Source organism: Canis aureus, chromosome 36, assembly GCF_053574225.1.
Source record: "Canis aureus isolate CA01 chromosome 36, VMU_Caureus_v.1.0, whole genome shotgun sequence".
Classification (NCBI taxonomy): domain Eukaryota; kingdom Metazoa; phylum Chordata; class Mammalia; order Carnivora; family Canidae; genus Canis; species Canis aureus.
The window spans coordinates 36,075,656-36,101,457 of NC_135646.1; positions in this window are offsets into that span (position 1 = coordinate 36,075,656).

Below are 25,802 nucleotides of genomic sequence, written 5' to 3' on the forward strand. Positions count from 1 at the left end.
CCTGTTGTTATCTCCAACTGGTGAATCCCTGAATTCTACCTCTGAAAGTATAATACACTATACTGTTAATTAATTGGGTTTAAATTAAATTAAGTTTAAAAAATCAGTTGACGGTATCGGAGTGCATTTTCTTCCAGGCTCTCTATTCTTCTCCTTCAGCTTATGCCAGAACCACACCCCTGTGGGTTTGGTTTGTTTAAGTAGGCTCCATGCCTCGTCCACAGTTCAGCACAGGGCTAGAATTCATGACCCCGAGATCAAGACCAAGGGTGAAGTCAGGAGTCGGATGCTTAACCAACGGAGCCAGCTGGGGCCCGAGAACCACACTGCTTTATCCTGTGTCTCTGTGACATTGGTTGAAATAGGAAAGTGGAGGGAGGGGCAAGATGGCGGAAGAGTAGGGTCCCCAAATCACCTGTCCCCACCAAATTACCTAGAAATCTTCATCATCCTGAAAATCTATGAATTCGGCCAGAGATTTAAAGAGAGACCAGCTGGAATGCTACAGTGAGAAGAGTTCGCACTTCTATCAAGGTAGCAAGAGGGGGAAAAAGAAATAAGGAAACAAAAGGCATCCAAGGAGGAGGGGCCCCACGAGGTGCCAAGCTGAGGCCGGGGCGAGTGCCCCCAGGACAGGAAAGTTCTGTCCCGGAGAAGCAGGAGCTTCACCAATCTTCCTGGGTGGAAAGGCACTCGCAGGGAGTTGGAGCAGGACGCCTGGATGGTGGGGAAGCCCTCGGGCTCCCTGGAACACTACAAGACACCTGCGCACCCAGGAGACTGCACCATACCCCGCGGCCGAGCTCCCTAAAAGATTGCAGGGCCCACGGCTGGACCCGGAGGAGCTTGGAGGGGCTTGGGCGGCGGCTCTGCATGGAGGGGGCTGCGAGGCCAGGAGCAGCTCGGAGGGGGCTCCGGCAGAGGAAGAGGATCCCTGCGGAGAGGGCTGCAGGTCTCCGGGACCAGCTCAGAGGGGCCCGGGCGGTGATGCCGTGGAGGCGGGTGTGTGGCCGGGAGGGGGAATCCAACAGCACAGGCACTGGAGAACAGGGCTCCAGGACAAAGCCCAGGATCCATCCTCCCCCTGGGACAGGCAGAACCCGGGAAGGCCCAAGACAGCTAGGACGATTCTGCCCAGAGCTGAGCAGATCAGCGTCCCCACCTTGGCACCTCCAGGCCCTGCAGAGGGAGAGCTCCATAGTTATTGTGGGAGCTGAATCCAGGGCTCCAGAGCTGCTGGCGTCACTGGGATGGTTCCTCCTGGGGCCTCACGGGTTCAACAACCCCTACTGAGCCTTGCACCAGGCAGAGGGCAGAGCAGCTCCCCCAAGAGCTAACACCTGAAAATCAGCACAACAGGCCTCTCCCCCAGAAGACGAGCTAGACGGACAAGTTCCAGGGGAAGTCAACGGACTTAAAGTATACAGAATCAGAAGATACTCCCCCGTGGCTTTTTCTTTTCTTTTCTTTTCTTTTATTTTATTTTCTTTTCTTTTGTTTTTTCCTTTCTTTTCTCTTCTCTTGATTTTTTTCTTTTCTTCTTTCTTTTTCATTTGTTTGCATCCCCCACCCTTTATTCCTTTCTTTATCTTTCTCTTTTTCTTCTCTTTTTTCATTTTTTTCTTCCTTTTATCTTTTTCTCTTTTCTTTCCTTCTTTCTCTCTCTTTTTCTCCTTTTCCCAATACAATTTTTTTTGGCCACTCTGCACGGAGCCAAATGAATAGAAGGAAAACCTCACCTCAAAAGAAAGAAACAGTCCTCTCTCCTAAGAGTTACAAAATCTTGGATTACAATTCAATGTGAGAAAGCCAATTCAGAAGCACTTATACAGCTACTGGTGGCTCTAGAAAAAAGCCTAAAGGACTCAAGAGATCATGACTGCAGAATTTAGATCCAATAAGGCAGATATTAAAAATCAATTGAATGAGATGCAATCCAAACTAGAAGTCCTAATGACGAGGGTTAACGAGGTGGAAGAACGAGTCAGTGACATAGAAGACAAGTTGATGGCAAAGAGGGAAACTGAGGAAAAAAGAGACAGACAATTAAACGACCAGAAAGACAGATTAAGGGAAATAAACGACAGCCTGAGGAAGAAAAACCTACGTGTAATTGGGGTTCCTGAGGGCACCGAAAGGGACAGAGGGCCAGAATATGTATTTGAACAAATCCTAGCTGAAAACATTCCTAATCTGGGAAGGGAAACAGGCATTCAGATCCAGGAAATAGAGAGATTCCCCCCCTAAAATCAATAAAAACCACCCAAAACCTCGACATTTAATAGTAAAGTTTGCAAATTCCAAAGATAAAGAGAAGATCCTTAAAGCAGCAAGAAACAAGAAATCCCTTTATGGGGAGGAGCATTAGGGTAACAGCAGACCACTCCACAGAGAACTGGCAGTCCAAAAAGGGCTGGCAGGATATATTCAGGGTCCTCAATGAGAAGAACATGTAACCAAGAATACTTTGCCCAGCAAGGCTCTCATTCAAAATGGAAGGAGAGATAAAGAGCTTCCAAGACAGGAAGGAAATGAAAGAATATGTGACCTCCAAACCAGCTCTGCAGGAATTTTAAGGGGGACTCTTAAAATTCCCCTTCAAGAAGAAGTTCAGTGGAACAATCCACAAAACAAGGACTGAATAGATATCATGATAACACTAAACTCATATTTGTCGATTAGCAACTCTGAATGTGAATGGGCTTAATGACCCCATCAAAAGGCGAGGGGTTTCAGACTGTATAAAAAAGCAGGACCCATCTATCTGCTGTCTACAAGAGACTCATTTTAGACAGAAGGACACCTACAGCCTGAAAATAAAAGGTTGGAGAACCATTTACCATTCAAATGGTCCTCAAAAGAAAGCAGGGGTAGCCATCCTTATATCAGATAAACTAAAATTTACCCCGAAGTCTGTATTATTCCTAGGTATCTTATGCTTTTGGGTGCAATTGTAAATGAGATTGCCTCCTCAATTTCTCTTTCTTCAGCCTCATTTTTAGTGTATAGAAATGCCATTGATTTCTGGGCATTGATTCTGTACCCTGCCATGCTACCAAATTGCTGTATGAGTTGTAGCAATCTTCTGGGGGAGGGTTTTGGGTTTTCTAGGTAGAGTAGGTTAGGAATAAACCTAACCAAGGAGGTAAAGGATCTCAACCATAAACACTATAGAACGCTTCTGAAATTAATTGAGGAAGACACAAAGAGATGGAAAAATATTCCATGCTCATGGATTGGAAGAATTAATATTGTGAAAAAGTCCATGTTACCCAGGGCAATGTACACGTTTAATGCAATCCCTATCAAATACCATGGACTTTCTTCAGAGAGTTAGAACAAACTATTTTAATATTTGTGTGGAATCAGGAAAGACCCCGAATAGCCAGAGGAATTTTTAAAAAGAAAACCATATCTGGGGGCACCACAATGGCAGATTTCAGGTTGTACTACAAACTGTGGTCATCAAGACGGTGTGGTACTGGCACAAAAACAGACTCATAGATTAATGGAACAGAACAGAGAACCCAGAAGTGGACCCTAAACTTCATGGTCAACTGATATTCGATAAAGTAGGAAAGACTATCCATTGGAAGAAAGACAGTCTCTACAATATATGGTGCAGGGAAAATGGACATCCACATGCAGAAGAATGAAACTAGACCACTCTCTTTCACCATACACAAAGATAAACTCAAAAATGGATGAAAGATCTCAATGTGAGACAAGAGTCCATCAAAATCCTAGAGGAGAACACAGGCAACACCCTTTTTAAACTCAGCCACAGTAACTTCTTGCAAGATAAATCCACAAAGGCAAAAGAAACAAAAGCAAAAATGAACTATTGTGACTACATCAAGATAAGAAGCTTTTTCACAGCAAAGGATACAGTCAACAAAACTAAAAGACAACCTAAAGAATGGAGAAGATATATGCAAAAGAGGTATCAGATAAAGGGCTACTTTACAAGATCTATAAAGAACGTTTTAAATTCAAAACCAAGGAAACAAACAATGCAATCATGAAATGGGCAAAAGACATGAATAGAAAACTCACAGATGAAGACATTGACATGGCCAACATGCACATGAAAAAACGCTCTGCATCACTTGCCATCAGGGAAATACAAATCAAAACCACAATGAGATACCACCTCACACCAGTGAGCATGGGGGAAATTAACAAGGCAGGAAACCACAAATGTTGGAGAGGATGCGAAGAAAAGGGAAGACTCTTACAGTGTTGGTGGGAATGTGATCTGGTGCAGTCACTCTGGAAAACTGAGTGGAGGTTCCTCAAAGAGATAAAAATTGACTTGCCTGACGACCCAGCAATTGCAGCTTTGGGTATTTACCCCAAAGACTCAGATGCAAGGAAACGACGGGACTCCGGCACCCCGATGTTTATAGCAGAATGTCCACAATAGCTAAACTGTGGAAGGAGCTTGAAAGATTAATGTGTAAAGAAGATGAGGTTTATGTATAAAATGGAATATTATTTAGGCATTAGAAACGACAAATACCCACCATTTGCTTCAACGTGGATGAACTGGAGGGCATTATGCTGAGTAAAGTAAGTCAATCGGAGAAGGAAACAGTGTATGTTCTCATTCATTTGGAGAATATAAATAATAGTGAAAGGGAATATAAGGGAATGGAGAAGAAACGTGTGGGAAATATCAGAAAGGGAGACAGAACATAAATACTCCTAACTCTGAGAAAGGAACTAGGGATGCTTTAAGGGGAGGAGGGTGGGGGGTGCGGGTGAATGGGTGAACGGCACTGAGGGAGGCCCTTGCCGGGATGAGCACTGGGTGTTATTCTTTTTCTTGGTAAATTGAACACCATAAAAAATAAATTTCTTTATTTCTTTATTTATTCATTTTTAAATTTTTTAATTTATTTATGATAGGCACAGTGAGAGAGACAGGCAGAGACACAGGCAGAGGAAGAAGCAGGCCCTGGGTGCCTCAATGGTTAAGCATGTGCTTTGGCTCAGGTCATGATCCCGGGGTCCTGGGGAATCAAGTCCCACATCAGGCTCCCCGCATGGAGCCTCAACTTCCCTGTGTCTATACCTCTGCCTCTCTGTGGCTCTCATGAATCAATAAATAAATCTTTAAAAAATGCAAAAAGATAAAAATATGAGAAAGGACCAAAATAAAATCACAAATGAGAAAAGAAATATAACAACTAACACTAGAGAAATACAAACGATTATAAGAGAACATTATGAAAAATTATATGCCAGCAACCTAGAACCTGGAAGAAATAGATCAATTCCTAGAAATATATAATATCGCAAAAATGAAAAAGGAAGAAATAAGAAACTTGGACAGATAACCAGCAAAGAAATTGAATCAGTAATCAAGGATCTCCCAACAGGAGACGCTTAGATCAATAGAACAGAATGGAAAGCCAAAACAAGATACAAACATGTAACTCTATGATCTATTAATCGACAACGAGGCAGGAAGGAATATCCAAAGCACAAAGACAGTCTCTTCAACAAACCATAACCCTGACCCCAGGATAAGAACAAATGTTGTTGGGAAAACCAGGCAGCCACATGCAGAAGAATGAAACTGGACCACTTTCTTACACCATATATATATAAAATAAATTCAAAATGGATGAAAGACCTAAATGTGAGACCTGAAACCATTCAAAGAAGAAAAGATAGGTAGCAACGTCTTTGACATTTGCCACTGGATCTTCTTTCTAGATATGCCTCTGAGGTGAGGGAAAAAAAAGCAAAAATACTATTGGGACTTCATCAAAATTAAAAGCTTCTGCAAAGTGAAGGAAACAACCAAACCTAAAAGGCAACATACAAAATGAGAGGAGATATTTGTAAACAAAATATCCAATAAAGATTTAGCATCCAAAATACATAAAGGAAATATAAATCTCAGCATCCTAAACACAAATTATCCAACTGCAGATGGGCAGAAGACATGAATGGACTTTGTCTCTGAGAAGACATCCAGATGGCCATGAGACACACGGAAAGACACTAAGCATCACCCATCAGCAGGGAAATGCAAACCAAAACCACAATGAGATGTCACCTGACAGCCATCATAATGGCTAAAATTAAGAACAGAAGAAACAACAGGTGTCATTGAGGCTATGGAGAAGAGGGAGGCCCCTTACACTCCTGGTGGGCAGGCGAACAGGTGCAGCCACTGTGGAAAACACTGTGGAGGGTCCTCGAGAAGTTTAAAATAGGGGATCCCTGGGTGGCTCAGTGGTTTGGCACCTGCCTTTGGCCCATGTCGCGATCCTGGATACCCGGGATCGAATCCCACGTCGGACTCACAGTGCATGGAGCCTGCTTCTCCCTCTGCCTGTGTCTCTGCCTCTCTCTCTGTGACTATCATTAAAAAAATTTTAAAACAAAGAGGTTAAAAATAGAGCTACACTACGATTCCAAAATTGCACAGCTAGATATTTACCCCAAGGATACAGAAGTTGTTTAGTAGATTCAAAGAGGGAAACGCAGCCCAGTGTTGGGATCCCTGGGTGGCGCAGTGGTTTGGCGCCTGTCTTTGGCCGAGGGCGTGATTCTGGAGACCCGGGATCGAATCCCACATCGGGCTCCTGGTGCATGGAGCCTGCTTTCCCTCTGCCTGTGTCTCTGCTTCTCTTTCTCTCTGTGTGACTATCATAAATAAATAAAAACTTAAAAAAAATTAAAAAAAAAACAAATAGGGACACGCAGCCCAGTGTTTGTAGCAGTATTATCACCAAGAGCCAAACTGTGGATACAGCCCAGATGTCCATCGACAAATGAATGGGCCGAGACGATGTGGTTAATATACACACTGCGGCATCACTCGGTCATCAGAAGGGATGAAATGAAGCCATTTACAATGACGTGGGAGAAGTGGAAGGACTTAGGCCAAATGAACTCAGTGAGAGGAAGACAGATACTAAATACCATACAATTGCATTCACATGGGAATTTTAAGAAACCAAACAAACTGGCAAAGGGGCGGAGGGGGGGATGAGGGAAGCAAATAAAAAAACACACTATTAACCCGAGAGAATAAACTAATAAAACCAGAGGAAAGTGGGAGGGATGGGGAATCAGGCGATTGGGATAGTGGAGAGCACCTGTGACCAGTACCAGGCGTTGTATCCAAGGGTTGAATCACTATGTGGTAAACCTGAAACTATATCATACTGTGTTTACAAAGAGGAATTCAACTAAAACTTTAAAATAATAATTGATAGTATTGATGAAACGTGCGCACAAGAGATAAAATCAGAAAGGCAACTGAAAATCCAAATAAAGAGTATTTAGAGTCACAAATCCCCTCCTTAGCTCAGCTCGGGAGAAGCCTGCCATGTCTTTTCTGACACCATCAGAAGCCTGGATTTTCATTCTCTGGGGAGGCCACTGACTTGGTGGAGTCAAGCTATCTTTGAACCCAAAACCTAAATGGAGTGCATAAAACTAAACTGCCCAAGATGCTAGGAGTCCCAGTGCAGGCACATGCCAAGACCCAAACTCTAACCATACACAGATATAACCCTAACACTACACTTAAGCCTAATGTTAACCTAAACCTTAAACAAGACCTATCACTAATCGAAAACCAAACACAAACCCCAAGACCTAAACACATTCACTGAACCTTCCTGCCAAACCTCACCCTAACTCCTAAACCTATTCTAAACCCTTAACCCTGAGCGCTACCTTAAATCTAACCCTAACCTCTAAACCTAAACTTAACTTAATGTACTCAAATCCTATTCCTGACCTTAACCTGTACCCTAACCCTAACCCTCTAATACTAATCCTATCTCATACCCCAAACTGTGCCCTAACCCTTACCCTAAAACTAACCCCTAACCCACTCCCTAAATGTATCTCTTACCTTCTTCCAAAACCGTATCCTGACCCTGACCCTGACCTGTCCCTAACCCTAACCCCTAACCAAACAATAACCCGAAACCTAGTCCTAACCCCTATCCTAACCCTAACCCTCGCCATAATTCTCAACCTAGCCCTAACTATAAGCCTAACCCCTCACCCTAAACCCTAACCCTAACTCACACCCTAACCCCTAACCCTAACTGCAAACCTAAGCCCAACCCTAACTCTCACCATAACCCTAACCCCAACTCCTAACCTCTTGCCCTAATCCCTAGAGCCTATACCCTAACCCTAACAGTAAATCCTGTCCCTTACCCTAACCATCATCCTAACTCTTAACTACTGACCATTACCCTTATGCCTCACCTAACCTCTAATCTGTAACCATAAGCATAATCACTAACACCTAACATATAACCTAAGGCTAACCACCAACTGCCTCCCCTCCCCTAACCTTACCATTCATTCTACCCTTTCACTTACCATGTGGTTCTGAGGACTCCCTTCTGATGTAGACGTGGCCCCCAACGGCTCCTCCAGAGTCCTCCAGGGGGTCCAAGCGAGCCGGGCTCCTGTGAGTGTGGACATGGCCCAACGTGTTCCTGAGTCATAGTCAGCGGGTCGAGAGGACGCCGGGTCTCCTTTCACTGTGGACTATTTCTCATATCCTCTGGAAGCCTCACAGCAGGTCCTCAGGAAGCCGGGGGCTCCTGTCAGCATGGACATGGCCCCACGTCCCCCAGAAAACTCACCGCAGGTCTTGAGGGGGCTGTGGGCTCCTGTCAGCATAGACGCAGCCCCATATATCCTGAAGCCATAGTGCTGGTCCTGAGGAGGACGGGGTTCCTGTCAGGGTTGACGTGGCCCCTTCTTTTCCTCAAGCCTCACCATAAGACCTGAGGAGGCTGGGGCCTCCTGTCAGCATGGATGTGGCCCATAATCTTCCCAAACCTTCACAGTGGGTTCTGAGGGGGCTGGAGACTCCTGTCAGTGTGGATGCGGCACCCACATTTTTCTCAGGCCTCACCACAGGCCCTGACAAGGCTGGGGTCATCTGTCCACATGGACGCATCCACATATTTCCCCAAGTCTACACCGGGGGTCCTGAGGAAGTCAGGGTCTTGTTCTGTCCATGTGGCCCCAAGTCCTCCCGAAGCATCACCGAGGGTTCTGAGGAGGCCGGGGCTCCTGTAACCATGAATGTGGCCCCCAGCTTCCAGAAGCCTCAACTTATGTCCTGAGGGGCCTGGGAGCTCCTGCCAGAGTGGACGTGGCACCACATTTCCTGAAGCCTCCCCGCAGGTCCTGAGGCTGCTCAGGGGTTCCTGTCAGTGTGGATGCAGGCCCACAATTTACTGAAACCTCCCCGAGGGTCCTGAGGTGGCTCAGGGCTCCTGTCAGTGTGGATGTAGACTCACATCTTCCTGAAGACTCCCCGCGGGTCCTGAGGCGGCCCAGGGCTCCTGTCAGGGTGGATGCAGGCCCACATCTTCCTAAAGCCTCACCGCGGGTCCTGAGGAGACTGGGGCTCCTGTCAGCATGAACGCGACCCAATTTCCCCCTGAAGACTTCCCGAGGGTCCTGTGGAGGCTTCAGCTCATCTCGTAGATGCATCCCCACATCCCCCTCAGGCCTCCCCAGCATAGGCTGGCTCCTGTTAGTGCAGGCAGAGGAGGCCTACTGCACATGGGCACCCCATGAGAGGGGCCTGGGCTCGGGCGCCCCATGCAGGACACTCAGGCGCTGCCGGAGGCTGTGCAGGAGGCAGCGTGTGCTCCATAGGCCCCACCTGCCTCCTTTAAGGCTCCACCTGGGGCCTGTTAGCTTCGGAAACATCTCAATGAAAAGGAGCCCAACACCTGGCTTCCCCAAAAATACTTAAGGACAAGGAATTGGAGCCCACAGAACGCGAAATGAAATGTGGACCAGACTTTTACCACGTCCTGCAAATCTCACTCAACTCTCTTCCACTGTGGGCGGGACCGCAGGTTGGTGCAGCCGCCCTGGAAACAGTGTGGAGGCCCCTCAGGAAGTTAAAATAGAGCCACCTTGCGACCAGCAGGTGAACGGCCTGGAGCTCACTCCGAAGATACAGATGCAGTAAGAAGTGGGACAACTGCACCCCAATGTCCACAGCAGCCGGGTCCACAGTAGCCACACTGTGGGAGGAGCCTCGGTGCCCTGTGGCAGATGATGGATAAAGAGGATGGGAGATAGATGATGGTCATAGAGAGAGGAATGGAACTCAGCTATCAAAGAGAAGGAAATCTTGCCATTTGCAATGATGTGGATAGAACTAAAGGGATCATGTTAAGTGAAGTAAGTCCCTCGGGAAAGAGAATGACTGTGTGGTGTCATTCATAGGTGGAATTAAAGAAGGAAAACAGATGAACTACTGTGAAGGGAAGGAAAGAAAAATAAGATCAAAACAGATGCAGGAAATACAGACTCTTAATGATAGGAAATGAACTGAGGGTCGCTGGAGGGGTGGGGGCATAACAGGGGAAATAGGAAAGTGCTGCATCTCACTCTGTCCTACTTCTCAAATACTGATTTTCTGTCCGGGGTTATTTGTTGAGGAGGATGGATGTGATGTTTTTTTTTCCTATTTCTAAGTTCTGCCACCATGATTTTGATAGAAATGACATTGAAACTGAGGGTGGCTTCAGGAACTGTGGACATTTTCACAAGATGAGGCTCCCACCCAACGAGCCCAGGAAGGCCTCCCAGAGCCTGGTATGGCTCAGTGTACAAGTCTTGTGCTCCTTTGGTTCAGTCTCATTATTTCTCCTTGATGCTCCTGAGAAGACCTTCACGTCCTTCCTTTCCTTCCTGAGTGCTCATTGTCGGGATACAGCAAGGCTACTCTGCTCTGTAGGGTCAGTTTGTGTCCCGTGATTTCCTGAACTCACTCCTTAGTTCTAACAGGTTTTGGTGTAGACTCTCGTGTTTCCTGTTTCTACTTCCGCATCTTCAGCATATAGGGACAGTGTGACTTCCCTTTTCCAGGTGTGGAACCTTTTATTTTTACAGCTTAATGTCCTAGAAAGCCCCACAATTGAATCAAAACTGAGCCCAGGCCAAGCGCAGGAAGCCCCTATTAGAATGAGAACAGAGGTCATTGCGCTTGAATGCCCAAATCAAAATGTAAACAGAACTTGAGGAATTACTCCAGCCCTTCTGTAGGTCCCTGAGACCAGCCCTTAAAACTAAGCTAAAACCCACCTCAGGGTACAAGTCCCTGCTCCGCTCTGTCGGGTATACTTGGACACAAGCTCGAGGTGGTAAATAAACCCTCGTGTGTTTGCGTCAGTGTCAGCTTCTCGGAGGTTTCTCGGATTTGCAATCTTGGGCACAACAGTCTGAGATAAAAAAAGAAAACCAAAAGAAGCTCGGACGCAGGTAGTTATCGCAGGATTCTGAGAGAAGCGGCAGAGACCCGGGGGCTTGGGGGCTCTTCTGTGGAGGCCCCTGCAGATTGGGGGTAGGATGCTCAGCCCCAGAGCCAGAGGACCCAGAGACCCCACCCATATCCCGCCCATCTGGGCCGGGTCTGAGGGAGCAGCACAGCGCCACCCGCTGGGGGCCAGACGCGCTGACGCCCACCCCGCCTCTGACCCCACTGATGCATCTCCCAGGCAGATGTGCACCTGACAATCAGCGCCATGGCCAATCCCCAGACCCTGCACAGACCACTCGCTGCCACCAAGGTGTCAGACCACAGAGGCTGCACAGCTTCAGCTCTGCTTGGAAAGTAGGGTCTAGCTTCCTTTGTACTTTGTGCTTTATTGTCATTTATTTTCTTTGATTCTTTTTTATTAATTGCCTTATTTAATTTTTATGTATGTACCTTATATATTTCTCATTTTTAGATTCATGGTACTTTAATTGTGTTTCTTATTTTGGGATTTAGAATCTTTTAACAACTAGGCAAAAATAATCTGGTAGTTTTTTTGGGTAGGGCAGTTGTTATTGTTTTTCTTGGTTTTTCTTTTTCTTCCTTCTTTCCTTTCTGGAAAAAAATAATGAGATGGAGAAATTCACCTCCATAAAATAATATGAGGTAGTACTCACAGCCAGGAAGTCCATCAATACAAATATATGATGTCTAACTACAGTCTAAAACAATGATTAAAAGATAGCATCTGGGCTGGAAAACGAGCACAGAAGAAAACTAGAGAATCCTTTACTGTAGAAATAAAAGAAGTAAAATCTAGTCAGGCCAACGTTAAAAATGCTATAACTGAGATACAGTACTAAGTGGAAGCCTTAAAAACAAGGAAGTTTATGGACCACAAAGGCAGATTTCGGAACTCAGCCACTTATTAAAACAATAATATTCATATCATGGGAGACTCCCAAGATAAAGACAGAGGAAAGGTGGGCTTGCTCAGCCATTAGAAATGACAAATAACCACCTTTTCCTTCAACATGGATGGAACTGGAAGGTATTATGCTAAGTGAAGTAAGTCAATCAGAGAAAGACAAATATTGTATGTTCTCATTCACTTGGGGAATATAGATAATAGTGAAAGGGAATATAAGGGAAGGGAGAAGAAATGTGTGGGAAATATCAGAAAGGGAGACAGAACATAAAGACTCCTAACTCTGGGAAAAAAACTAGGGGTGATGTAAGGGGAGGAGGGCGGGGGGGTGAATGTGCTCCTCCTCCCCGGTTTTCCCACAGGAAATGAAGGAGGAGGCCCTGTTCTCCTCCAGGGATATCACGCAGGTGGACCTGGACGTCAACAGGATGTTCAGCAGTCACATCATATTTTGGGACTACTACGCGTTAGGGTGAGGTTGAAGGGCCAGGGGGGATCAGGACCCAGGGGAGGACCAGGGGATTCTGGGTAGGGAAAACGTGGCTTCTGAGGCAGGGGGCAAAACAGCAGCCAACAACACACCGCTCCATGGTAGGGTGTTGGGGATGACCTCTATGCCCACACCCCCGGGGCCTCGGGGATGAGGAGGCAACTAGGATGGGGCCTCCAGGGCTTGCCATGGGAGCTGAACCCCAAAGGGGAGAGGGACTGCCCCCTGAGAAGCAGGGGATGGGTGGGGGATGTGAGGGGCATGAAGCAGACCTGGGGGCCAGGCGTCATGGCCATGGCTGGAGCAGGACACACATCGATCCCATGAGGGTTGGACGGGTCAGAGTGACACCCACTCTCGGTGCTTTATATATTTCTAAATTCTATGCATTTGATTTGAGACAATTTGCAATTTGAAAATACACATAGTATGATGAACCCCAGATAATGCCCCCGGTCCAGCCAGGACCCTGCACTGTCCACACCCGGCCCCAGGGGCAGGGGTCACAGCAAACCCCAGACTGGAGTCTCCTTTAAGTGTAGACGTCTCCTTGTGCATCTTCGTGGAGGGGATGCCCTGTGTCCGCAGGCCCCCCACGACATCCCCCTCATTCCCCACTCCCACTCCATCCCCCTACATCATCATCCCCAATGGCATCCCACCTACACCATCCCCCTCAAACCCACACAGCCCCACACAATCCCCACCCACACTATACCCCAACACCATCCGCCTTACACCATCCACCACACTCCACCACCATCATACCCCGGCCCCCACACCTTCCACCCCCACAACATTGGCCCCCAGCAAGGACCCGGTACAGGTGCCCCCTGTGGGACAAGCTCAGCCTCCCCGGGGTTCTCTGGATACCCTGATCCCATCAGAAGCCCGGGTGTCCCATAGAGTACCCAGGGGTTGCAGGGAGGAGGGAAGACAGGGAGCCCCCGACAGGGTGTGTGCAGGTGAGTGGTGCAGAGGACCCACTGTGCCCTGTCTCCGCCCACTGTCCCTCCTGGAAGGCGGCTTACACTGCACAGGACACCAGCCCCTAACCCAGGGGGATTTGGGCTGGCCTGACCCCGGGTTCTGTGAGGGCAGGGGTGATTTGAGCCCCCACCCCAGTCCCAACAAAAAGAATAATGGGATCCAGGCCCCATGGCCGTGTCCAACCCTGGATTCTGGCCCCACACTGAGCGAGCCCTCTCACAGCTGGATGTGACCTCCTGGATCCTGGGCGTGCCCCACAGATCCAGGTCGCTGACCTAGGGCAGCCCTGGGGATCCCAGGACACCCAAGGTTGGGGAGGGCAGAGGTGGGCCGGTGGGACCCACCCACACCCACACTAGCAGGCAGGTTCCTGCAGGTGCTGGGGCCTCAGGGGCCCCGTGGCTGGGGTCCAGCTGCCCTGCGGGGACCCAGCTAGGAACCCATGAGCTGCAGGTCAAGGTCAGCTCTGCTGTCCTCAGAACCATCTCTCAGGCTGAAACCTCAGGACACACGCCCCCACCCGAAGTCCACACATGCTCCCAGGTGGGGGACTCCAGCACTCGCACCCCACCCATGTGATTCTTGCCCTCCCCTAAAGGACAGACATTCCCTCCACAGGGGAAGGCGGACACCCTCCACTCTGAGCCCATTTGCTGTAGAATGTCAATAAAGTGTTGTGATGCGGAAATGGACAGACGGACCGTTTCTGTGTCTCCCGGAACTCTGTGCACGGGGCATGGATAGATCCACAGAGAGGAGGAGGGGACACCACCCAGTCCCCAAACAGCCCCTGCAGGGTCACCGCAAGGCACACACAGCTGACGTCCCCACGTGCCGTCCAGGGGTGGCCAGACGCCAGGGTCAGGACCCCACAAACTATACTGTGACTCAGCCTGTGCCCAACAGGCCAGGAGGGCCTAGGACAGAGTGACGGCCACGGAGCCTCAGGTCAGCAGGGTCTCTGTAAAGTGACCTGGGAGGTCTGTGCTCCCTCTGTCAAGGGGGCCGGGGCTGGCTGGTTTCTGGGGTACCTTCTCCCCTCCCCGTATCTCTGTGCCTGTGTACTTGGGGAACAGCAGGCCTATGGGGCTGTCAGCATGATCCTGGATGGGATGTCAGGACAACAGGCCCTTGTGTTGTGCCCAAGATTGCAAATCCAAGAAACCACCGTTGAGCCGTCACTGATGCAAAATCCCGAGGATTTCTTTACAAGCTGGAGCTTGAGTCCAAGTGCCCCCAACACAGCGGAGCAGGGATTTGAACCCTGAGACTAAGAGGCGTAGCAGCTTTAAAGGGGCCAGTGGCCCATGGGATACACAGAAAGTTGCACAGTCGTGTTGGTCCACACGCAGGTGGCCGATTGAATTACACCTTACCCTATAGGATCCACTTGACCTGGCCTATTTCTTTGGTTAGAATCGGCGTGCAGTTTTGGCAGGCACAAAGCAGGGTTACATTGTTATGAGCCGATTTCTGATTAGGGTGTGCCCAGCAGCATGACTGGGTTGGGGCAGCACCTTAAGACATAAGCAGGTTATGTGGGGGTCATAGGGGAGGTGGCGGGTGTAGCACAAAATGGAATCAGTCCTGCTCTGTTTGTGCAGGGGTAGGGGATTTTTGTTAAATTTCCTGGGTCCCACACTTGCAGCTCATGCACCTGGGCCACCCTCACCAGGTGGACTCAGTGTGCACACCTTGTGGTGCTGGATCTCTCACACGAGCGTGTAGAGGGCACCCTCCTCGCCCTAGTGAGTAGGGGCTGGGTGAGCATGGGGCTCGGCATGAAGGCCAGGCAGCACAGGGGACCGAGGAACCCCAGCCCCATCACCACCCCTACTCCCACACACAGGCTGCACCATGGCTCCCCGTAATGGGCACCTGACACCTCAGGGCGGCCCCGAGGTCCCGCTCCCTGCTGGAGAGGCATCAGGGAGAAGAGAAGCAGCTGGCGCTCAGCGGGACCCACTGCCTGACATAGGAATGTGGCCGAGCCAGACCTTCCAGCTCAGCTGACCTTCCAGCTGAAAGTCACTGCACGAGCCAGCCCCGGGTCGGCCAGGAGAGTCCAGCTAGCTGCCAGCGCCAGCTCCAGAAATGATGTTCTGCCAACCATTTTGGTGTTTGGGTGACCCAGCCAGAGGATCCGATAGCTGCATGTGATAGCTGCAATGATAGACACAAACACACCCTGAAACCAACAAAAGTCGGAATCCTCCAGTGTTGTCAAACAGCCATCGAATGGTTACATACATGACGCTATGGTCCCCAGTAGGATACATGGAAGACGCTATAAATCACGACTGCAGAGGTGTTGGAGGCAAGGAGATGTGCCTGCTGGGTTCCAACAAGGAGAGCAGAGGGCTAGGAAGCATACTTCAATGGGGGGGCCCCTCTTAGGAAAGGACACCAGGTCCCTGTGAATGCTACGGATTGTGAAATCTTTCCTCCTCTCCTTCAGCTTCTGGATTTCCTCCTCCTTTCTTCTTCCTAATTCTAGTTTACCCTCCACCCTGCATCCAAAACAATGACCAAAGAGGCTTCTTTATGATATCCGATCCTAAAAGGATGCTGAGCTCTGGCTACAGGGTTCAGAAACGATCATTTTCTAGGTGTATGCTGATTCCCCGAACTCGTGCCTTCATGGCTCTTCTCTCCCTGCAGAACGAGGGGAACCACAGGTCTTACAACGAAAGATGCCCACTTCCACTCGGGCAGGACTGTCCCTTGTGGAGGACGTCATCTGGGCCAAGTAGTCCAAATGGGGTGATCAAGAATAGGTCGCAGGTGAGACATAAGCAAACACTTACCTTTGATATCATGCTTTATTTGTTCATCCATTTATTATTTGTTAAATATTTTAATTTTATGTCCTGTCTATACCCAACACGGTGTTCAAACTCATAACCCTGAGTTCAAGATACCCCAACCAGGCCAGCCAGGCACCCCAGTGCCATGTTTCATAACTCTTTGCTTCCTTGTCTATCTCTGCATCGAACTGGAACACTGAGTCCTTGACGGGGAGCTTTAGTAACCTCTGAATCCTAGAACGTTCTCACTGTATCCCAATCCTAGATTGACATTTACCATTGAATAGCACTTTAAATAGTAAGATAACTACTACAGAAAAGGAAATTATCAAATTTTCACGTATGTGGTCCCTGCTCCCTGGGCTCCCAGGGAAGCTATGGTTTCTTTAACATTGATCAAGGTCCAAATGACTCCACCACACCTCAAAGCATGGGCTCAGTTTCTGCCCTGACACATGCAACACGCCTGCTTCAATTAACATGTATCAATCAATCAAAGGGAGCCTAACTGGCTCAGTGTGGTTCGTAAGAACATGGGACTCTTGTTCTTGGGGTAGCATGTTCAAGCCCAATGTTGGCTGTAGAGATTGCAAAAAAATGAAATCTTAAAAATATCAATAAGTTTATCTTGGGGAGACATACAAGGGCAGGGATCCAGTTGATGGTTCTACGCACAATATTATGCAGCAGAGCACAAAATGTGAACTTTCAGATGTCTCCTAGAGTGGGGGACACACCAGCCTTAAGGTGTTCAGGTGGAGAAGTCAGGGGCAGTCCCTGGAGCGACAGGGTGGGCTCAGGATCCACAGGTCCCAAGGATGGTGGCACCAACTGTTCCCAGGCACAGGAGTGGGAATACGGCTGGGAGCAGTGGGACTCGGGCCAGCTCTCTGCCCTGTGTGGCCATAAGCTGCAAACCCCTGTGCAGTCACGGGGCCACGTTCCTGGGACAGGCCAGCAAAGGCCAGGAGTGGGAGGACACCCTCCCGGGCAGGAAGAGCACAGGTCTCCACCAGGGCAGCCCCTAAAATTTGGAGTTTTAAACTTCAGTAACTTGTCTGTGTGGAGGCTGACAAAATTGAGGCGGTTCCACTTTAAGTTCACTGTTAGCACAAGTACTGCCATCCCAGGCCCCTGTGAATAAGAGCTAAAATTTACATTACTTCAGTTACAGGAAAAGGAAAAAAAACAGCTTACAGCTTAAGGTCCCAGAAAGCCCCATATAAAATGAGAACAGAGCTCAATGCCCTTGAAGGCCCCATATCAAAATGTAAACAGAACTTGAGGAATTGTTCCAGCCTTCTGGATGTCCCTGAGACCAGCCCTTAAAACTAAGCTAAAACCCACTTCGGGGTCCAAGTCCATGCTCCGCTGTGTCAGGTGTACTTGGACGCAAGCTCGAGTTTGGAAATCAACCATCGTGTGTTTGCATCGGTGTTGGCTCCTCAGTGGTTTCTCGGATTTGCAATCTTGGGCACAATACCTCCATGTCCCCTCCCCACCTGGGCTGACCACCTGTCCCCTCCCCCACAGGCTGACCCTCAGTCTCCTCCCCGCCAACAACAGCTTGGAACAGGCCCTCACACAGGTCCCATGGGCTCGGTGGGTACTCCCGCCATCCCCGGCCTCACAGGGCAAGGCAGGAGGTTTCGGCAGACCCACTCCCATGGTGTCCCCAGGGCTCCCTGTCCAGCACGGCAGCTCGTGACAAGTCAGGGTCTGTGTCCCTGATGCGGGCTCCTGCTCCCCAGTTTTCCCACAGGAAATGAAGGAGGAGGCCCTGGTCTCATCCAGGGACATCACACAGATAGACCTGGACATCAACAGGACGTTCGGCAGCCACACTATGTTTTGGGCCTGCTAGGGGGTCGGGTGAGACTGCTGGGCAAGGGGGCTTAGGGGTCCCAGGGGAGGCCTGGGGGCTTGTGGTTAGGGAAAACGGGGCTTCTGAAGCCGGGGGGAGCAACAGCAGGCAACAACACACCGCTCCATGGTAGGGTGATGGGGATGACCCACATGCCCCCAACCCCGGGGCCTCTGGGATGAGGATGCCAATTGGATTGGGCCTCCAGTGGTTTCCATGGGAGCTGAACCCCAAAGGGGAGAGAGATGGCACCCTGAGAAGCAGGGGATGGGGTGGGGGACGTGGGGGGCAGGAACCAGACCTGGGGGCCAGGCGGCATGGCCGCGGCTGGAGCTGGAAACACATCAATCCCATGAGGGTCGGACGGGTCAGAGTGACACCCACTCTCGGTGCTTTATATATTTCTAAATTCTATGCAAAAAAAATAAATAAAAAATAAATTCTATGCATTTCATTTGAGACAATTTGCAATTTGAAAACATACACAGTATGATGACCCCCAGATAATGACCCCGGTCCAGCCAGGGCTCTGCACTTACCACACAACGCCACAGGGGCAGGTGTCACAGCAAACCCCAGACTGGGGTCGCCTTTAACTGTAGACGTCTCCTTGTGCATCTTAGAGGAAGGGGATGCCCTGTGTCCGCAGGCCCCCCATGCCATCCTTCTCATTCCCCACCCCCACATCATCCCCCTACATCATCATCCCCAATGGCATTCCACATAACACCATCCCCCTCACAGCCACACAGCCCCACACAATCCTAACCCACACTACACCCCAACACCATCCCCCCTACACCATCCCACACACTCCACCACCATCATGCCCCTGGTCCCACACCATCTACCCCACACCATCGGCCACCAGCAAACCCGGTACAGGTGCCCCCTGTGGGACATGCTCAGCCTCCCTGGGATTCTCTGGATAAGGTGTCCATATAGAAGAAGACCGGGTGTCCAATAGAGCACACAGGGGTTGCAGGGAGGAGGGAAGGCACGGAGTCCCCAACAGAGTGGGTGCAGGTGGGTGGTGCAAAGGACCCACTGTGCCCTGCCTCGGCCCACTCTCCCTCCTGGAGTGTGACACACCCTGCACAGGACAACAGCCCCTAACCAAGTGGGACCTGGGCTGCCCTGGCACCAGGATCTGTGGGGGCTGGGTTGATTTCGGCCCCGCCCAGGCCCAACACAAAGACTAATGGGTTCCAGCTCCCCATGGCCCTGGGCAGCCCTGGATTCTGGCCCCACGCTGAGCGAGCCCTCTCACAGCTGGATGTGGCCTCCTGGGCCCTGGGCGTGACCCACAGATCCAGGTCGCTGACCTAGGGCAGCCCTGAGGATCCTGGTACACCCCAGGGTGGGGAGAGCAGAGGTACACCGGTGGGCCCCACTGGCACCCACACCAGGAGGCAAGCTCCTCCAGATACTGGGGCCCCAGGGGGCCTGAGGCCGGGGTCCAGCTGCCCTGTGGGAACCCAGCACAGGAGCCCATGAGCTGCAGGTCCAGTTCAGCTCTGCTATCCTCAGAACCGTCTCTCAGGCTGAAAACTCAGGACACACGCCCCCACACGGAGTCCACACATGCTCCCAGGTGGGGGACTCCAGCACTTGACCCTCAACCCATGTGATTCTTGTCCTCCCGTAAAGGACAGAAAAGTCTCCATCCCCAGGTGAAAGCACGCACCCACGGCTCTGAGCCCATTTACTGTAGATAGTCAATAAAGTGTTGTGCACAGCCAGCCCTTTTCTGTGTCTCCCAGAACTCTGTGCACGGGGCGTCGAGAGACCCACAGAGAGGACGAGGGGGTATCACCCAGGCCCCAAACAGCCCCTGCAGGGGCACCACAATGCACACACAGCTGACGTCCCTACGTGCCTTCCAGGGGCGGCCAGTCGCCAGGGTCAGGACCCCACAGACTATACTGGGACTCAGCCTGTGCCCCATGGGCCAGAATGGGCTAGGACAGAGTGACAGCCAGGGAACTTCAGGTCACCAGGGTCTGTGCAAAGTGACCTGGGAGGTCTGTGCTCCCTCTGTCCAGGAGGCCGGGGCTGGCCCGGTTCCGGAGCACGTACTACCCTTCCCGCATCCCCATGCCAGTGTGCTTGTGGCACAGAGGGCCTGTGGGGCGCTCAGCGTGGCCCTTGAAGGGATGTCAGGACAGCAGGCCCTTGTGTTGTGCCCAAGACTGCAAATCTGAGAAACCACCAAGGAGCCGAGACCAGTGGAAACTCCGAGGGTTTCTCTACAAGCTGGAGCTTGGGTACAAGTGCACCTGTCACAGCGGAGCAGGGACTTGGACCCCGAGACCAAGAGGCATAGCAGCTTTATAGGGTCAGTGGACCGTGGGATATGCAGAAATTTGCAGTCATTTCGGTCCACACGCAGGTGGCTGATTGAATTACAACTTACCCTATAGTATCCACTTGAGCTGGCCTATTACTTTGGTCAGAATTGGTGCGCAGTTTTCGGGGACACAAAGCAGGGTTACATTGTAATGAGCCAATTTCTGATTAGGGTGTGCCAAGCAGCTTGACTTGGGTGGGGCAGCGCCTTAAGCCATAAGCTGCTCATGTGGGGGTCATAGGGAAGGTGGCGGGTGTAGCACAAAATGGAATCAGTCCTGCTCTGCTTGTCCAGGGGTAGGGGATTTTGTTAAATTTCCTTTGTCCCAACTTGCAGCTCGCGCACCTGGGCAACGCTCAACAGGCAGATTCAGCGTGCACACCTTGAGGTGCTGGATCTATCACAGCAGCGTGTGGAGGACACCCTCCTCGCCCTAGTGGGTAGGGGCTGGGTGAGCATGGGGCTCGGCCTGAAAGCCAGGCAGCACAGGGGACTGAGGAACCCCAGCCCCGTCCCCACCCCGACCTCCACACACAGGCAGCCTCAGGGCCCCCGCCATGGGCACCCGGCTCCTCAGGAGCTCCCCCCAGGGCGTCCCTGAGGACTGACTCCCTTTTGGAGAGGCATCGGGGAGAAGAGAAGCAGCCAGCGCTCGGCAAGACCCACTGCCGGATATGGGAATGTGGCCAAGCAGACCTTCCAACTCAGCTGACCCTTTGGCTGAAATTCACTACAGGAGCGAGCCCCGGGTCAGCCAGGAGAGCCCAGCTAGCCACCCAGCATCAGCACCACAAATGATGTTTTACCAACCATTTCGGCATTTGGGTTACCCAGCCAGAGGATCCGATAGCTGCACGTGATAGCTTCATGTGATACACACACACACCCCACAACCAACAAAAGTCAGAATCCCCCCAATGTTGTCAAGCAGCAGCTGGATGGTTACATACACGACGCCGTGTTTCCCAAAAGGATACCTGGAAGACGCTATAAACCGAATGACTGCAGAGGTGCTGGAGGCACGGAGATGTGCCTGCTGTGTTCCAAAAAGGAGCACAGAGGGGCAGGAAGCATCCTACGGAGGGGGTGTAGGAAAGGACACCAGGTCCCTGTGAAGGCTACGGATGGTGAAATCTATCCTCCTCTCTTTCAGCTTCTGCTTTTCCTACTAAATGCCATTTTCTTCAATCATAATAACAAAAATTTATTTTATGTTTTTAAATTTCTTTTTATTGGAGTCCAATTTGTATGAATTCTTTCTTCAGCAAGGATGTCATTCAGGATAGAGAGAAAGATTTTCCCAGACAGGCAAAGTATAAAGGAGTTCATGACCCCTAAACCAGTCCAGTAAGGAATGTTAAGAGGGACTCTTCTAGTGGGGGAGAAAAAGAGACCAAAAGCAACAAAGACTAGAAAGGCCCAGAGAACGTCACCAGAAACACCAACTCTACCGGTAACACAAAGGCACAAAGTTCATTTCTTTGAATAATCACTCTGAATGCTGATACTAAATGCTCCAATCAAAAGATATAGGGTATCAGAGTGCCTTAAAAAACAGGATCCGCGATGCCTGGCTGGCTCAAGGGTTGAGCCTCTGCCTTTGACTCAGGGTGTGATCCTAGAGTCTGGGATCGAGTCCCATATTGGGCTGCTGGTGGGGAGCCTGCTTCTCTCTTGGCCTAATTTTCTGCCCCCCCCATCTCTCTCATGCTCTCAAAAATATAATTGTTATTAAAAAAACAATGTCCGTCGGTATGCTGCCTACTAGATGCTCAACTTAGACCTATAGACAACAGCAGATTGAAAGTCAGGGGATGGAAAATCATCTATCACGCTAATGGTTATGAAAAGAAAGCTAGAGGACCAATACTTATATTAGACAAACTAGATTTGAAACCAAACCCTGGGGTTCCCCTGGAGGCTCAGTGGTTGAGCATCTGCCTTCGGCTCAAGGTGTGTTCCTGGGATCCCAGGATTGAGTCCCACATCGGCATCCATTTGGGGAACCTCTTTCCCTCTGCCTATGTTTCTGCCTCTGCTTCTCTGTGTATCTCTCATAAATAAATAAAATATTCAATCTCAAAAAAGAAAGAACAAATACTGTAAGAAGAGATGAAGGAGGGCATTATTTCATAGTTAAAAAGACTATCAGGATGAAACAACTAAATATTTATGCTGCCAACATGGGAGTACCTAAATATGGAAATCAAATACCAATAAAGGTGCAGGAACTCACTGATAATATTACAATGACAGGGATTTTAACACCTACTCACTTATGGCAATTGTCCAATCATCTATGCAGAAAATCAACATGGGAACAATAGCCTTGACACACTGGACCACAGGGACTCAACAGATATAGTCTGAACATTTCTTCCTAAAGCAAAATACACATTCCTTTCAAGTACACATGGGACATTCTCCAGAACAGATTATATCATGGGCCACAAATCAGCCCTAAACAGGTACAACAGGTACAAGAAGGTTGATAACACACCCTGTACATTTTTTAACACGACGCTATGAAACACGAAGTCGACAGTAAGAAAAAAATTTGGACAGACCAAAAATACATGGAGATTATGAACATCCTACTAGAGAATGAATGGAGCAACCAGGAAATTAAAGAGGAAATTCAAAACAAATGAAAATGAAAACATGTTTCTTCAAACCTCTGGGATGTAGCAAAGGCAGTCCAAAGAGGGAGGTACATAGCAATACAAGCCTATCTCAGGAAACAAGAAGTGTCTAATACACAACCTAACCTTACACCTAAATGAGCAGGAAAAGGAATTGGAAATAAAGCCTAAAGCCTACAGAAGAAGGGAAAATATAAAGATGAGAGCAGAAATAAAAAATACAGAAATAAAAAAAAAACAGTAGAATGGAATAACGAAACTAAGAGCTGGTTCTTCAAAATAATTAATAAAAAAGGGATCCCTGGGTGGCGCAGCGGTTTGGCGCCTGCCTTTGGCCCAGGGCACGATCCTGGAGATCCGGGATCGAATCCCACGTCGGGCTCCCGGTGCATGGAGCCTGCTTCTCCCTCTGCCTGTGTCTCTGCCTCTCTCTCTCTCTCTCTCTGTGACTATAATAAATATAAAAAATTAATAAAATGGATCAAGCCCTAGCCAGCATTATCAACGAGAAAAGAGAAAAGACCTAAATAAATAAAATCACAAATGAGAGAAGAGTGATCACAACAGCAGAAAAATAAGACAATCATAAGGGAATACTATGAAAGATTATATGCTAACAAATAGGGAGACCTGGAAGAAATGTACAAATCCCTAGAAATGTGCAAACAAGCAAAACTGATATGGGAAAAAATAGAAAATGTGAACAGATCCATAACTAGCAAAGGAATTGAATCAGAAAGGCACCTGGGTGCCTCAGTGGTTGAACATATGCTTTGGCTCAGGTCATATTCCCGGGGTCCTCGGGAATCAAGTCCCACATCAGGCTCCCCGCATGGAGCCTCATTTTCCCTGTGCCTATATACCTATGCATCTCTGTGTCTCTCATGAATACATAAATAAAATCTTTAAAAAAGAAAAAAGATAAAAAGATGAGAAAGGACCCAAATAAAATCACATCTGAGAAAAGAGAAATAACCACCAACACTAGAGAAATACAAACAATTATAAGAGAATATGATGAAAAATTAAATGCCAGCAACCTAGAACCTGGAAGAAATAGATCAATTCCTGGAAATATATAACAGAGCAAAAATGAAAAATGAAGAAATAAGAAATTTGAACAGACAGTTAACCAGCAAAGAAATTGAATCAGCAATCAGGGTTCTCCCAACAGGAGACGCTTAGATCAATAGAACAGAATGGAAAGCCAAAACAAGATACAAACATGTATCTATGACCCATAATGGACAACAAGGCAGGAAAGAATATCCAATGGCACAAAGACAGTCTCTTCAACAAACCCTAACTCTGATCACAGGATAAGAACAAATGGTGTTGGGAAAACCAGGCAGCCAAATGCAGAAGAATGAAACTGGACCACTTAATTACACCATACATATAAAAAATAAATTCAAAATGAATGAAAGTCCTAAATGGGAGACCTGAAAGCATAAAAAGAAGAAAAGATAGGTAGCAACGTCTTTGACATTGGCCATTGGATCTTCTTTGTAGATATGCCTCTGAGGTGAGGGAAACAAAAGCAAACATCCTATTGGGACTTCATCAAATTGAAAAGTTTCTGCAAAGTGAAGGAAACAACCAAAGCTAAAAGGCAACATACAGGAGGAGGGGCAAGATGGCGGAAGAGTAGGGTCCCCAAGTCACCTGTCCCCACCAAATTACCTAGATAACATTCACAACATCCTGAAAATCTAGGAATTCGGCCTGGGATTTAAACAGAGAACAGATCAAATGCTACAGTGAGAAAAGTTCACACTTCTATCAAGGTAGGAAGATGGGAAAAAGAAATAAAGAAACAAAAGGCATCGAAGGGGGAGGGGCCCCACGAGGAGCCAGGTTAAGGCCAGGCCAAGTGCCCCCCTGTCAGGAGAGCTCTGTCCCAGAGAAGCAGGATCTGCACCAATCTTCCTGGGTGGAATGGCGTTTGCAGGGATTCAGAGCAGGACCCCAGAAGGGCGGCGATACCCACGGGCTCCCTGGGACACTAACAGACACCTGCACTCCCAGGAGAGTGCACCAAGCTCCCTAACGGCTGCAGGGCACATGCACTGACTTGGGAGCAGCTAAGAGGGGCTCGGGCAGGCCTCTTGTGGAGGGGGTTGCATGCCCCGGGAGCAGCTTGGTGGCGGTGCCTCTGGCAGAAGAAGGGGCTCCGTGCAGAGGGGGCTGCGCGGCTCCGGAGGCAACTCGGAGGTGCTCAGGCAGCGGCTCCCTGAGGGGGCTGCATGACCAGGAGCAGCTCAGAGGGGCTAGGCGGCAGCTCTGGGGAGAGATGGCTGGGCGGCCAGGAGAGCGAATCCAACAGCACAGGCCCCAGAGCACAGGGCGCCAGGACACAGCCCAGGATTTGGCCTCCCCTGGGACAGGCAGAGGCCCGGATGGCCTAGGACAACAAAGATGCTCCTGCCCAGAGCTGAGCAGATCAGCGG